This window comes from Rattus norvegicus, chromosome 19 (genome assembly GCF_036323735.1).
Source record: "Rattus norvegicus strain BN/NHsdMcwi chromosome 19, GRCr8, whole genome shotgun sequence".
Lineage (NCBI taxonomy): Eukaryota > Metazoa > Chordata > Mammalia > Rodentia > Muridae > Rattus > Rattus norvegicus.
The window spans coordinates 73,159,990-73,175,795 of record NC_086037.1 but is presented as its reverse complement, the minus strand read 5'-3'; the positions used below and the strand labels follow the sequence as shown (position 1 = coordinate 73,175,795).

At 45.7% G+C, this 15,806-nt stretch overlaps 2 long non-coding RNA genes across 2 annotated transcripts; one reads left to right on the top strand and one right to left on the bottom strand.

The window, feature by feature from the left end:
* Positions 1–380: 380 nt before the first annotated feature.
* Positions 381–6,720, bottom strand: LOC102548408 (uncharacterized). The gene is made up of 4 exons (XR_005496832.2): positions 6,669–6,720; positions 2,814–2,912; positions 1,028–1,107; positions 381–491 (listed from the first exon to the last, which is right to left on the bottom strand). It is a non-coding gene; the product is annotated as an uncharacterized LOC102548408 (long non-coding RNA).
* A 2,658-nt stretch (positions 6,721–9,378) lies between these two features.
* LOC134483412 (uncharacterized) lies at positions 9,379–14,117 on the top strand. The gene is made up of 2 exons (XR_010060290.1): positions 9,379–13,285; positions 14,021–14,117. It is a non-coding gene; the product is annotated as an uncharacterized LOC134483412 (long non-coding RNA).
* Positions 14,118–15,806: the final 1,689 nt, after the last annotated feature.

Genomic DNA, 15,806 nt, shown 5'->3' with positions numbered 1-15,806 from the left:
TCAGAGGGGATGAAGAGGCTGGCCCACCCTGAGAATCACACATTGGCTCTTGATTTTGGGTTACAGAGAGAACAAATGACATGCACTCTGGGCAACACCAACCAAACAGGGAGCAGAGAGTTTGGGGGCAATGGGTATGATACTAGGCAGTGTAGGTGGGAGCTGGGGACCATCGGGCATTAGTTTCCATCTGGGTGACTGTCTCCAGAGAGCTGACATGATCCTGATCTAACTCACCGAAAGGTAAAGTGACTTAAAAAGCAAGAGGAATACCGGACGTGTTATAACATTGGTGATTTCACACATAAGGAAAGACTGACACAAAGTGCTGGACAAATTGAAGAACAGCTGCTCTGTACACAGGAGGACTAGACAGTGGCCAGTGGTCAAATGTTCAGTTTACTGAGAGATTTGTTGCTTGTCTGCTTGTTTTTGTGAGGCCTCAGACTCTCCAGTACTGGGATCTCGATGGTTCTAGCTGCTCTCCGCTGCTGTAACAAACACCATGACCAAAAGCAGTTTAGGGGTGGAAAGGATTTATTTGGCTTACACTTCTAGGCTATAGTTCATCATTAAAGAAAGTCAGGACAGGGACTCAAGGAAGAACTTGAAGCAGAAACCACGGAGGAAGGGATACTGTTTGATAGCTCACTTGGGTTCGCACTTCCCTAGATTTCTTATACAGCTCAGGATTCCCTATGTAGGGATGGTGCTGCCCATAGTGAACCGATTCCTTCTGTATCCATAAACAATTGAGATGATTCCCAAAGGTGTAGCCACAGTCCCATCTGATCTAGAAAGTTTCTCGGCTAACCCTAGATTATGATAGTGTCAAAACAGGAAATGCATGCACAGGTGTATGCTATCTGCTGCTGAGCCTGGTTTTGATTAAGTGAGTTTGGGGTAATACACAGGCTTATTGTCAGTCTGATGTGGGAAGCTAGGAGCTGCCCTGTCTGCCTTGTTGCCTTCTCTTGACCTGTGATCCTTTAGTGCTCTGGGGAAACAGAAATTCTCATGTACTCACAGATGTAGCAGTACAAAGACAGATCAGGAGAGAGAAGGACGCGCTCCCATAACCCATGGCTTTCCAGAGTATTCTGGGATCTGTCAGGATAAACATAGGAACATAACTCAAGCTCTTGATGGACTTGGTTCATGGCTGCTGTGTTCTTCTATCAAGAAGTCATAATCATTTAATTTTAGAATTTTGTCCTAGATACATTACTATTACCCAGTTTTCTATTTTTCAGACTATTGGTCCAGCCTGGAGTGATATTTTAGATAAAAGAGAAATCCTGTGCTTCTAAACTCTGTTCATAACACATACACGTCTGTGCGTGTTCCCTTCCTGTGAATCAGGGAGAAACATGGACCTAGTCTGGATGGGTATTCTGCACAGGGAAGAACAAGAGAAGGAGGTCAGCTTTAACAACCTCAGTGCTATGTATGTGTTGGGGGCAGAGGCTGCAAAGAAGCCATACAGATAGTTTGGGCCTTGGGAAGAAAGTTCTGGAAGAGTGAGGATAGAAAATCTTCATAGGGCATGCACGTAACATGATGGGAGATGCTACTGGTACCAGGATGAGCCAGCCACAGCCAGATACTTCAGGAGCATAATTACTGCCTGAGGGGGGCAGAAAGGAGGGAGGACATCTAGCAAGGATGGGACCCATTGGCTTTAGAGGTTAAAGTATCTACTGCCTGTAGACGTGAAGTAGTCATTGTTCTGAGAAGAATCTAGGTGGCTGAAGGAAGAATCAATGGGAGTAAGAGGGCCTGCTAGGAGGTGGCCAAACACTGCTCCAATTCTGGGGACAGCGGCTGCCCACAGTAGCAGCTGTGAGAGGGAACCCTGGTGTGACTCACAAGCATTTCCTTTGTGATTCAGATTCCACAGCTAAGGGAAGATGAAATAAACAGTGGACCTGGGGAAGCTTCTGCCTCACCCAGGGAGTGAGAAGAGAGAAGAGTTGGCTGCAGCCCTGGTAAGTGGGCCAAAGGGCAGAGCAGGGAGCGAGTTGTGTGAGCCCTCTCTCTGAAGGTGACTTGGCTGGAATCAGAGGCAGCTCTGCTGCAGACTTTGGAAAGGATGTGGGGGTGGAACTAGGAATGTGAGTGGCACTAGGAAGTGGCCTGCAGCTTTAAGCTAAATCTCTGTCAGGGAAAAGGGGAGGGCACCCATTGGCAGGTCACAGAGCTGTGTGCCCACACCCTTTGCATTTGGGGAACCCCTTGGCTATTTTCTCAGATTCCTGTGGAACTCTGTGACCCAGAGGGTAGGAAAGGAGGAGCCACTGAAAGGGACCTTACTGTTGATTTGCAGCCTTCTTCCAATGGGACTTTTGAATTCCAGAGAGTATGCATTCTCCAATAATTCCACAAATGCAAGCTGGTTAGATACACTACAATGTGCTAAGAGATGGCTCAGTGGATAAAGCACTTGTGCTTAGTGAGCACAAGAATGAGTCTGCTCTTTAGTACCCACCTAAAAGGAACAGGCATGGAGCACGTGCCTGTAATCCCACTAGTGGTAGTAGCAGTGTTGGCAGGGAGTGGGTGAGGTTAGAGACAAGTGGATTCCTGGGGCCCACTGGCCAGGTAATCTAACCTACATGGCAAGCTCCAGCAAACGGTAACACAGAGCTTCAAGAATAGCACCCAAGCCTCTGACTGTACATATATATGAACATACAAACACACAGCTACCACCCAGGAAGTCTCAGTGATTCCTGCCATGTGCAGACAGCACAATGCTCTTTCAGAACATGGTTGTGTCTCTGATTTAGGTAACAAGTGAAAGTGAGGCTCACCTCAGGAACTAACTCTGCTCCCAAGGCAGGGATTATCTTTATCTTTCCAGTTCAGGCAGGATCTGAAGGGGCTTCATAGAAAATCCTGAGACTCTCCACCTACAGAATACAGAATCACATGGACATGGCTCTAAAAGACCGGGGGACACAAAAGGTTGTTTGTGTAGGGGTAGACATGATTAAAATGGACTCAAGGAGGCAGGTAAGAGCCCCATTTGCTGGACAGAGGCTGAGGATGGAGTTGGTCAATAGGACTCAAGGCCATAGGCAGGAGTGCATCTCTGCACAGAGGCTGAGGAGGGGAGGAAGGAATGGGTCTGTATCATCACAGTGTGCAGTAGCATCACTGTGAGCTGCACAATATCAAAGCCCCCGCTGGAGAATGGAGTCAAAGGAAGGAAAGATGGCAACGTTGAGGAGCAAGGGAGCATGGTGCACATCTGGACGCCTCTGGTTCGTAGCAAACAAACCCAGACTCTACTGGAATCTTCTCATATTGGGCAGGGCTTAGAGAGCAGTGCTCAGATCTGCCAGCAGTGGCTCCAAACCCCAGCTCTGACTGCTCCTGTACAAAATAAAGGCTCACGAATGAACACAGGGTGGGTGGAAACCTCAGCTGTTCAGAGGGAGACTTATAGAGCACAGCACCATGTCCTGGGGTGGGAAGTGCTGACTTCAGTGACAAATGAGGTTGTGTCTTGAGTGGCTCCTGATATAGGAGAAAATCATAATGCATTTCTTAGACAATTTCTTCAGAAACGCAAACCTTGACATTATGTCCTGCATACACACACATACACACACACACACACACACACACACACACACACAGTTAGACTTATACACATATACATACAGGTGCCTACCCCCACTGGCATACACATAGACACATATATACACAATTTTAGTCATACACATATAGCCATACACACAGATACACAGATATTCACATACATGTGTGCATGAGTTTAGATACACAGAGACATATATACACAGGCACACATGTATACACAAACACACAAATGCAAACGCATACTGGCACACACATAGTCACACCCACCAATTGGTATACAGGTATACACACACACACACCGGTACACACCCAGACACATATATACAAATGCACAGATACAGACACATACTGGTGCACACACAAATCCACATATGTGCACATACACGCAGTGACACACACATGCAGGAACATAGACATGTGCACAGAGGAATACACAAGGCTGTGACAGCATATTCTAAAGTAAGCAAATATCTTTATTAGACTATTCTGTGCTGACGGTTTCATTTACTTTGAGCAACCATAAAGAGTGGCCTATACAATGAGGTCAATTTTGCTTATGCTCAAAGGCAAATGAAGGATGAGAATAGTGTAAGGCTTTATTATAAGACTGTGGTTACGAGGATTGGAGCTGTGCAAAGCAGCTGAGGGAGTAGCAATGAAGCTTCCAGAATGGCACATGGGAGACTCCAGACTGTACAGCAGAAGAAAGTAGCTAGCAGAGGCTGAGCCAGCTCAGCAGAGCAGAGCTGAGGTCCTGAGTAAGTATTTCTGAAATCTAGGGGATGTCTTTTGTCCACACGGAGATTAAGAGGTTTGTGGTATCCATTCCAAAATGAAGACAGTGCTGGTAAGAAGCACAGAGTCTAATGAGGGGGAAGGGGTGCATAAAATGAATGCATGCGCCTCTGTACTGCCAGTGGGGAGTCAGAATGACCCGCATACTGAGTATAAATCCAAAGAAAGCAACTGACAGAAAAAGGTGTCTCCCTTCAGAGCTGTGTTAGCACACAGGCTGCTATGAAAGTTTGTTCATACAAATAAAAATCTAACGGATGCATATAGTTATATGTCTGTGTGCATGTGTGTGTATGTATGCATGTGTGTGTACATGTGTGTGTATGCATGTGCATGTGAGTGCATGTGTGTGCACATTGTGTGCATGTGTGTGTCCCTGTGTGTGTGCACGTGAATGTGCATGTATGTGTGTATGCATGTATATGTGAATGTATGTGTGCATGTGTGCATGTGTTTGTGTATGTGTTCATGTGTGTGTGTGTGCATGTGTGTGTGCATGTGATATATTTTCTAACAGATGCTATTAGAATTTTAAGTCTGACTTTCTTGTTTCCGTTAGCTAACGTAACTGGCCACAGATTCTTATGGGAAAGTCAGAAATAATCTTGAAGTTCTCTACATGATATAGCAGCTAACGGAGATGCAGAAGGGGCATCTCGCAAGGTTGTGAACCCCTCAATGGCTGGATGGGAAGAGGGATGAAGAAGATGGATGGTTCTAAAACACAGATGAAGAGGGGCTGTATGAGTTGTTGTCAGCGATAATTTTCTTGTTGTAACCAAGTACTCTGCAAAAGCAACCGTAGGGAGAAAGGATTAACTCACAGTTGAACACTACAGGCCACCATGGAGGGGCAAGCATGGTACTTCCAGAGCCCCAGGGGCAAGAATAGAACTCCTGAAGGCTTTACAACCTTCCAAAAGAATGCCGCCACTTGGAGCACTTTTCACATTCAAGCCACAAAGTGTTTAGCATGAACTCAACACAGTCCAATAGTACAAGGCCGAGGAAAAATAAAATGGAAATGGCCTAGAAGGTAAACTCACTGGAAAGCTGGAAATGAGGGAAATCAGCTCCCTGTACATCTATACAGCTCACAGTCTAAGATTACCCAAGTACTGGGTCCAGTTAGCATTCAAAAAAGAGAATCTCGCAGCCCCCTCCCTCTTCTCCCTCTTCTCCAGACCCGGTGTCCACAACAGTATGGACAAACACGTCTCCTCTACGGCCAGCTTCTACATGCTCCCTTCCCACCACACAGAGAAATAAAATGTATTTCTGATTGGCTTTCTAATAACACTAATTAGCTCAGGCCTTCGTGATCCATAAAGAACAGAGGGTGCTTCTGTCTTCCTATCACACTGCGGCTGAACATCATGCCGCTCCCTGCTGTCACAGAGGAGGCACTGAAACTGTCTCAGTGGAAAAAAAAAAATCTCGATTTTGCCACTACATATTCAAGCCCAAGGTATCGAACAGTGAAAGCAACTACAACAGAGTTCTAAGGGACATTCCAGAAAGAAGGGCTAGGGCTATATTCAAAACAGAAGCAGTCTCTAGAACAGCGTGGAGTTGTAATAGTTGGCCAGCATCAGCCATTTCTACCCACCCTTGTACTGACCAGCTCTGGGAGGAACCAAAGAGAAAGTCTACCTTTGTCAGTATCTGAAATGTCTCTGAGAGGCCCCTGGATTGAGAAGTGCTCAGAAAATGAAGATGAGAAGAATGGTAGGAAGTCTTCTAGCTGTTAGGGATGCACCCTTTAAGGGCAATATGGAGCCTCTGCCCTTTATCTTTTTCATTTCCTGGCCACACAGGGAGCTGCTCTGCTCTTGGTACTTTCCAAGCCACAGCTCTGAAGCAACAAGAGGGAGTGATCAGGGACAGAAACCTACAAAACCGAGCCACAAGTAAACATTGCAAGCACCTGAAACAGTAAGAGAAAGAAAGCACTTCCACACAGTGTCACAAAGGGACCCATGAGTTTTTGACCAGAGGAAACAGGAACTTCTGTGGAACCCAGAAGGCTCTTCCACCAGAAACATTACTGTAAACACCACAGTGGAGGGACTCAGGTGCAAGGAAGAGTACTCAAAGAGCCCAGTGTCACATACTCACAGCAGCACCAAGCCAGCTCCCTCACTTAACTTTAGACAAATCACTCCCCAGTTCTCAGGTCCATTAAATTAACAGAATGGCGATTCACAGTTCGTATGACTACTCCCCGTGAAGCAACTGAGACCTGTTTCCTCTGCTCCTGCCTTTACCTGGGTTAGGAAATGGCCCGTGCTATCCCCACAGTAGTTTCTGTAACACAGCATTTCCTTAAAGCTATTCTAGGGCTGCCCACTTCCCATTTCCTGTCTAAGGTCAGGAAGTGTTCTTAAAGAAATAGCAGTGATCACATCTTGTGACATGCTTGTTGTGATTCAAAACAACCAGTGTTTAGAAACCATGTATGACTTAGCAACAAAATAAGTCTTTGTTGTATATAAGGAAACAGTTCTGGAAGAGGATATGGTACAGTGTGTGTGTGTGTGTGTGTGTGTGTGTGTGTGTGTGTGTGAGAGAGAGAGAGAGAGAGAGAGAGAGAGAGAGAGAGAGAGAGAGAGAATCTATAAGACCAATATGCTACAATGCAGATAATCTCTGAATTGTAAGAAAGAACTGACAGGGAGCTGTTGTATTGGAGCCAGACATTCATATCAGGGGGCAGAGCATGGAAGTTAGGAGAAGAAAATGATGAGCTAAAAGAGATAGATATATTATGAAACATGAATTTTATTTAAAGGGAAGCTCCTATACATATTGTGAGATGATTGAGAGGTGAGAAACCAATCTGGAAATCTCGAAGAAAAACAATCCCCCGTGGATAGAAAGCATCTGGGGTTGGGAACATGAGAAACTGAGAAAATAAGACATTTTTGTTAGTAAAATCTTAGGTTCCCAGGAGTGAAGAGATAAGCAGGAGAGTTAGGAGTGGGGAGGCAAGGTTCTCCACAGTTTCAGCAGGAAATTACTTTAGGCTAAACTAGAGACACTGCGGGAAGTGAGAAAGGAAAACGCTCGGTTTGTGGGATTGCTGTTCAGGAAGTGGAGTGGGGAGCCCCTTGGGAATGAGCAGGGACTGAGGAGGAAGTAGGATAATGGATGATTGCTGCTCTGGAGCCTGGGAAGAGGGGAGGTGTTACTGACAGCTGAGAAGGGATCCGAGGAAACAAACAGGGTTCACGTTTAGGTTGTTTGTTTGATATAGGTTCGGGTTGTTCGTGTGACGATAAATAACTGAAAGTGAAGCTTTGAGGGATGGCACTTCTAGGAAGCAGGAGGCTGAGGGGATAGATGCCCAATCGTTGACTCAATTGCTCCATCAGCCCTGAAGAAAGGCCTTCAGTGTGCCTCCCACCTGGGGTCTTCTGCATATGCAGATGCATGAAGCTTGGGGCATCTGCTGATTCTGACTTCATGGAATGAGGGGCTGGGAGTGTGGCTCAGTAGATAGAGTGAATGCAGGAAGCCCTGTGGTCCCATGGCCAGCGCCCCAGAAGCCCCTTTGCATGGCCAGCGAACACCTGTGATCCCAGCGCTCAGAAGAGGGAGGTAAGATGATCACCAGCTGAGTCACCACTGGTTACGTGCTGAGTTCTAGGCCACCTGGGGTACACCAGACCCAGTCTAAAATTTGGTTTTTGAAAGAATGGATCTTTGTGATTTTAGAGCTGGGGAAGGGAGAGAAGTGCTTTCGGATAAGTGAAGAACAAATGTCAGAATACTCACGTTAGAGGAAACACGGCTTTACGAAAATAGCTACTCTGTCTGGCAGAATGGACGAGAATGACTTTGAAATTACAGAGGTGTAGAGCAGTCTCAGCTGAGGAGAGTAAGCGAATAGGTGGCATAGACAGACACTGGGAGCTTCCGAGGGTATAGAGCCAAGGTCTGCTGTTCAGGGGAAACAAAAGCAGCTAAAGCCAGAAGAACCACTTGAAGCATCCACACAGAGGGGAGTTGTTGACTAGGGCTGTTGAACCAGCACTATGGCTAAGAGGTCTGAGACAGTGATAGGCAATCTAGAAGTGAAGGCAATGGATGGATGGAGGCCAATGCTCACAAAACTAGCGCTAAGGCTGTATGCAAAGCTTTTGTGAGTCAAGGCAATAAACTTGTGGAGTGGGGGGGATTGCCCAGTTGGTGAAGCAGCTCGCCTTACAAGTTTGGATCATTGTTTGACCCTCAGCACCCATGTACAAAGCTGGCCATGGTGGCACATGTGTAATATCAGCAGTCGGGAGGCAGAGACAAATGGGTAGCCGCGGCTCACTGGCCAGTAGTCTACCCTACTTGATGAGTTCTAGGTCAGAGAGAAACCTGTCTCAAAAAACAAAGGTAGACTATGGAACAGCTTCTGAGGTTGACCTCAGGCATGTATGGGGGGCCAGTCCGGAGAGGGAGAGAGAGAGAGAGAGAGAGAGAGAGAGAGAGAGAGAGAGAGAGAGAGATGGGGGTGGGACAGGGGCTGTCAGAAAGACAACTCTTGTCTCTGAGCCTGAAAACCTGAGGTGGGTATCGAGGAACCACAGGGTAGATGTTGTCCTCTGCCCTCCACAAGTGCACGGTGGCATGCCCGAAACACGCCATATAGAGATCACCTCATGCACATATAGATGTAATAAAAGTAAAGTGAGATAAGGATAAGAAAGAAAAGTATCTTATGGAACTTATAGGCAGTATGTAGATTTAGAGTCTTAGTAGATGTTAGAGAACTTAACACTGAGGGAGAGACAGGGTTTGAAGCTCTGGTGACCTCTGTTAACTTCTCTTGCACATACTCACACATACAAATGCACAGAGAGAGAGAGGGGGAGGAGGGAGAGAGGGAAGGGAAGGGGGAGAGAGGGGGAGAAGGGGAGGGGGAGGGGAAGAGGGAGGGGAAGGGGGAGGGGAAAGGGAGGGGAGGGAGAGAAATCTGAAGGAGATTATCTTTAGGTATCAGTTTCTCAAACAGCATTCACTCTCTACTTTTAAGCTTTTATAATTACTTAAAGTTTCCATTCCTCTGTAATGCAAAAAAAGGACTTTATTTTTAAACCTTTGAGAGAGCCAGATAACCTTGAAAATTAAGTAAGATGAAAGTGTAAGCCCTCTTAACACACAAATATTTAAGAAGTTAATCCCTTAAAAATCCTTTTAATTCAGTTCCATGAGAGGCGTGGCAGGCCAGGAGGTAAGAATTTTAGGTGTTTTAATCTCGAAATCCTAAGACCCACTGCAGTCTAATGTTGAACGCCTCCATCCGTCATAGTTAGGCACTGGTCTAGGACAAAGAAAGTGCTTGGTAGGGGCTTGTTGGCTTGAGTGGAATCATGAGTGGGGTTAAATTGTACAGATGCGCCCTGTGTGGTGAGAAAGTCCAGAAAACACTGGAAAAATCCAGTGGGTGATCAAAGGACTTATCTCTATGACAACTTACTGCTCAGAAAGGCTTCTGTGTGGAAACTTTCTGGGGCATACATACCTTCTGCATTTTCTGAGGCTAACTTAATTTCAAAATGAATCACCTAAGTGTCCCAAGAACCATCAGAATGTTACAGGAAGTTCATCATTATTCATGTGTGTGCAAGTGTGTGTGTGTGTGTGTGTGTGCGCGTGTGCACATGGAGAGGCCACAGGGCCACCCCAGATGCTGTCCCTCAGCAGTTAGCCACTTTTGTTTGTTTGGTCTGTTTTGTTTTGCTTTGATTTTCAGTCATAATCTCTTGTCGGATATGAGCTCACTGGGTAGGATAGGCTAGTGGCCTAGCAAGCCCCGGGGACTGTCCTGTCACCACCTCCCCAGTTCTGGGAATTCAAGTACACATCACCACGCCCAGTCTTTTATGTGTATAAATTTATGTGTGCCAGGGAATCAAACTTTGGTAACTCAATATGCACTTTACTGCCTGAGACATTTAGCTTTCTTTTCTTGCCTTGTCTTTTGTCTTGTCTTGTCTTGTCTTGTCTTGCCTTGCCTTGCCTTGCCTTGCCTTGCCTTGCCTTGCCTTTTTCCTTTCCTTTCCTTTCCTTTCCTTTCCTTTCCTTTCCTTTCCTTTCCTTTCCTTTCCTTTCCCTCCTCTTCTCTTCTCTTCTCTTCTCTTCTCTTCTCTTCTCTTCTCTTCTCTTCTCCTCTCCTCTCCTCTCCTCTCCTCTCCTCTCCTCTCCTCTTCTCTTCTCTTCTCTTCTTCTCTTCTTTTCTCTGGCCTAGAACTTACTATGTAGTCCAGGGTGGCCTCAGACTCACAGAGATAGATCTGCCCCACCCCCTCCTTCCCCCATTGCAGGGATTAAAGGCACATCTCATCATATTGAAATGATCAGCATTTTAAACTGGAGCTCTGAGACTCGGATCACTTTGAGGTGTTGGAGCGATGCCTAAGCCCTCTGTGGAACAGGTGTTTGGAATTCTGTAGACTTTCTTGCAGTTCCTATTGCCCTGAAAAGACACCATGACCACAGCAACTCTTAAAAGGAAAATATTTAATTGAGGATGACTCACAGGTTCAGATATTTAGTCTGTTATCATCATGACAGAATCCACACAGTCAGACTCAATGTGGAAATTAACTGAGAGTTCTCCATCTCAATCTGTAGGCAGTAGGAGAGAGATACTGGGCCTGGCTTGAGCGTTTGAAACCCTAAAACCAGTAATGCACTTCTTCCTACAAGATCATACCTACTGCAACAAGGGCACACCTACTCCAACAAACTCACACCTTCTGATGGTGCTACTCCTTGGGGCCCAAACTTCAAATATGTCTATGGGGTCCATTCCTAGTTAACCTAACACAGTGACTACTTTCTCCTGCTGTTTCTGCTCTCTTTTTGGTTCTCCAGTCTCCCACTACTGTCCTTGGACCCATACTACAGTAGGAGGGGGCCTTCCAATGGTTGGGTAGGGTGTGTAGAAACTGTGGTCAGAAGCCATTCCTAGGTCACCTTTGTTCCACACTGCTTTGGAGTGGGAAATAAGTCACAGGAGGTGACTCGGAAACAGACACCGGGAATATTCTCTTCCACTACAGAATTCATAAGGGACTGTTTATCCAACTCTACCTCTCTGGCTACGACCCTTCATGTTCAAACCTATAGGGCATTACTGTCTTCTAAGGGAGACGTGCACAGTTACTCTAGAGAAAGGTGGTCTCTGCTTTATAGCCAGAGTTACAATTTCCTACCTGTATGTCCCTTGGGTGTGCGGTTTGTCCTGCTCATTTCCATATCACTAATGTCCCTTTTGGCTGCATGGGTGCTCTCCCTGATCCATTTCCACCATGGCCTCTCCCTGGAAGAATTTCTTCTTTTGCTTACAACAGCAGACACCTGCCTTTGAGTTTTGTTAATGGAGAAAGGAAGTGCTGTTGGCCAGATTTCCACAGCTTTCTGAGAATCCCCATAGCTCCCTTAACAAATAGCTCACGTTTTCAGTCCATTTCTTTTGGTTTTGTTTATGCTTCACCGAGTTAGGAAATTTCATATGCCACTCAGTTCCTCAGAGCAGCTGATACTGGGACAGACTTTAGACAATCCCTTGCAGGGAATTCAGGAGCATGGGATCCCTGGTCCCAGCCTTCCAAGCTCAGTTGGTGCTTTGCCATCGTGAGAACAAAGCATGGCATCTGCTTGCCTCGCCTCACGAGGTGTGATCCTGACCTTGCTGTGAGCCTTATTATGGGCTGGTTTTCATTCAGTGCTGTGCGCACAATAGAACAAATCTATTTAAGAGTCCAAGTCCCTCTGGAAGCACGGCTTTCCTCTGACACACACAAAAGGGGTTTTCAGGCAGCAGATCGACAGGTAGTAATTTTAATAGCCACTAATGTGAATTAATAATTCTAATAACCTTGTTTCAGACGTGCTATCAGGACACGGGAGAGGGTTGCCATGGCTGCTGTGTTTTATTGCCCACAGCTGTGCAAACTCATCTTGGCCCACACAGTTCTCCTCTGTAACCTCTCCTTTCTTTGGTTTACTCCATGTCAGGCCTGTGTGGATTTAACAGCAGCGACAACAAAGAAAACTTAGGAAAAGTTAGGGTTTTAGCACTCGAGTAAGCATCATTAAGCGGCAGAAGGAAAGGCACATTTTAGGACAGAACGTGGTGACTAGATCATTGATTTCCAGGTCCAGTTTATAATTTGTCAGTGGTTTCAAAGCACATTTAAAACATGCTTTGGGGGCATAAAAGACGTTTCCCAGTGAGCTACTTTAGGTATATTATTTTCTACAAAACTCCAGAGAGCATGCTTGCTATGAGTTATCCACTCCAAAAGACCACTCAGGGAGGGGTTAAAGCTGGCTAGGGGTGACACTGGGTGTTCGGAGACCAAATACAGTTCCAAGCCTTTCTCAGGATAAGTGTTTAAACACAAAAGCTGTATCCCAGTTGACGTACCTTCAGTTAACAAGAGCAGTTAGCCAGAAGCAGAACTACAGAAGCCATAAAACCAAGGTTAGTACAGTTAAGAGACTGCCCCAGAAATGTAGACTTTGATGGATTAGGTCTTTGTTCTTGTTTTTGCAGGTGTCGATGCCTATGTGTTGGGTGCCAAGGCCTGAATGGTACTTGCATCATGGCCTCAGTTGTGCTAAGATCTGGAGGCCTGTTACACACTAACCTACCAACTTAGGCTCATAACTCACCGTAGAACAGTGACTGCGTGGTCAAGTGTGCCTCCCACACTTCCTATTATCTCCCACACATTCTCCTCTTTAAATCTTATAGCATTCCTATGTGATCATATTCGTGGTTGGACACCTAGACCTCGTCTGGTGGGATGCTTGCTACCACAGGTGCTGTGACACCAGAACCCTACCACCAAGGAGCCTGGAAACCTGGAGGCTTGCGATGGTCAGCTTGATAGCAATTAGAATTACCAAGGGCACGATTCTCTGGGCATGTCAGTGAGGGACAGTCTAGATTAATTATGTGGGAAGACCTACCCTGCATGTGGGCAATACCACTCCATGGTCTAGGGTCCTGGATTAGATAAAAGGGGAAATTGAGCTGAACCTAGGTATGCATTCTGACTGTGGAATAATTTGCCCTTCTAGGTCATGATGGACTGTATCCCCAAACTGAACCAGGTGTTCGGTCTCACCAACAAGAACTGAAATGAATACAGCACTACTGATAGGGGTGGAGAGTGGATGGGGTGTGGGAAAGGGAGGGAGAGGAAGTAGGGGTTGGGAAGAGTAGAGAGAGGAGTAGGGGGAGGGGTCATCAACTCCCTTGAAATTCATGCCAACTGATGCTACACTGGTAGAGGATTCCCATGCCTCAAATCCAGTGGTTGAGAAGCAGAAGCAAGACAAGCTCTGTTTGAATTCCTTGTCCTAATTCATAAGTGTGATAAAATGGCTTTGTGGTGTTTCATTATCTGCTAATAAACATAAAACTAGACCACTAGCTTTGACAATAACCAGTGTCATGCAGTGGGTAGAGGCTTATGATTCCAAACCAGCTCTCTGCAACACCAGATCTCAAGATCAACTTGCCACAAAATTATAAGCAACAGAAAACAAGTCTATAAATAGTGTTATAAGGAAACATGAGAAATGAGTATTTTTTTCATCCTGTCCATAGTCACTGATGCGGACCCATGAAGACTGCCAATCCAAAACACAGAAAAGCTGTGGACAGTATGCGGTGATCTTTAATTAAAGTATATTTTTTAAGCCCACCCCTGTGTTCCCACCAAATTGTCATGTGTCTGATTTGAAAAGTAGCCAGCTCATTGACTTTAACTCTCATCTGAACCCATATGGCAATCTGGAGCTCGTTGTAAAAGCACCGAGTTCTGTTCAGGGCTGGGTTGCTCCGTTTGAAGCCAATCATGGGAACTGCTTGCTTATAAGCTTCCTGTCTTGGTTGCCATTTAAATGTTGCCTCTTGGATAATTAATGACAAGAAAGTTTGGGGCTTTTGAGAAGTCTTGAATCTTCTACAAATGTTGCCTGTGTAGGTCTCAAACCAGCAAGAGAGCGATTTGAAGGGAGAGCATCCTGCCACATCTCACAAAAGCTCCCTCCATGGTGACATCCCTGCAGAAGGCTGTTATCAAGTGACTGCCAACCCTCACCCTCCCACATGTTCTTCTTTCTGTGCTACACAGGACTGCTAAGAAAATGGAGATCTGGGCTGGGGATGGCTCAGTCAGTAAAGTACTTGCTTAGCAAGTTTCAGACCTGACTTCTGATGCCCACTATGTTAGTTTAGTAGGCTGCATTCGTAATTCCAGCCATGGTAAGTCTGGAGGTGGACACAGGTGATCCCTGGAGGGTAGCTGGCAGTTAGTCTAGACACTTAGCAGAGTTTCCGGCCAAGGAGGGAACTCTGGGTTAGATAAAAAGACTGGAAGATGCCTGAACACAGATAATCAAGGTGGTCCTGTCCTCTGAATCCTATAGGTACGACTGCATGAGTTTATGTTCACTTCCCCACGTGTGCCCCATTCACATACAGAAACACAACCTACCTACCCATACACAAAAGAAAAAGAGCTCTGGTGTCATATTCTTTTATCAGTTTGGAGAATCTTTAGAATGAATGTACAAAATTCAATGAGCTCCTCAGACCTCATTGGACCTGAACTCTAGACAACATATCCCTGCACTATGATAATTCTTATAGGCGGAACTAGGATTTTACAGGAATGCCATTTTCCAGGAACAAAATGACTAACTTTATGAAGCTTTCTTTATAATGAGAGGTCTCACTGCAAGGTCACAGGTGACCGAGTTGTGCGTGCAATTAGTCACTCACTGCATCAAGAAGCCTTTGGGAATAAAGGCCTTTCCTTGTGAAGCAGTCTTATTTATTAATAGTTAATTATAACTTCTCTTATCAGCTTCTCGGTGGATTTGCTATCTACAAGGAAAGACTGGGGAGAAATTTTTTAAAGTATATCTGAACAGTAGACAGCCCACCAGGTAACCCAGCCCTATTAGCAGCGGCATCCCTGAGTGTCAGCTGGGGTCACGAAGCAGATGTGTTTTTTCCCCACTATATTTGCATAGTGCTTAAGTTGGAGGACACCCAGGTGAATCATACAGTCCTTCATAGCTGCCACTCAAATTGGGTCCCACGGAAACGGCATGTGGAAGCATTGTATCACCCCATTGCTTTAACATACTAGCCAGCTTCTTGGGATCCTCAGTTCTGTGCTCTGCTTCCAAGGAGGTCACTTTTATTCCATCGGAAAGAAATAGCTAGTGATGTCTGCACACCTTGGTAAGTTTCCAACATGGCGGGTCTGTGACAGTAGCACGTGCTGTGCCATTGAACCAAAGGCCAGGCTTTGTCATTTTAGGCATATAACAAGATGGCTGCCTCGATACAACAAGGAGCTGTGTGTGTAAATGCATTTTCA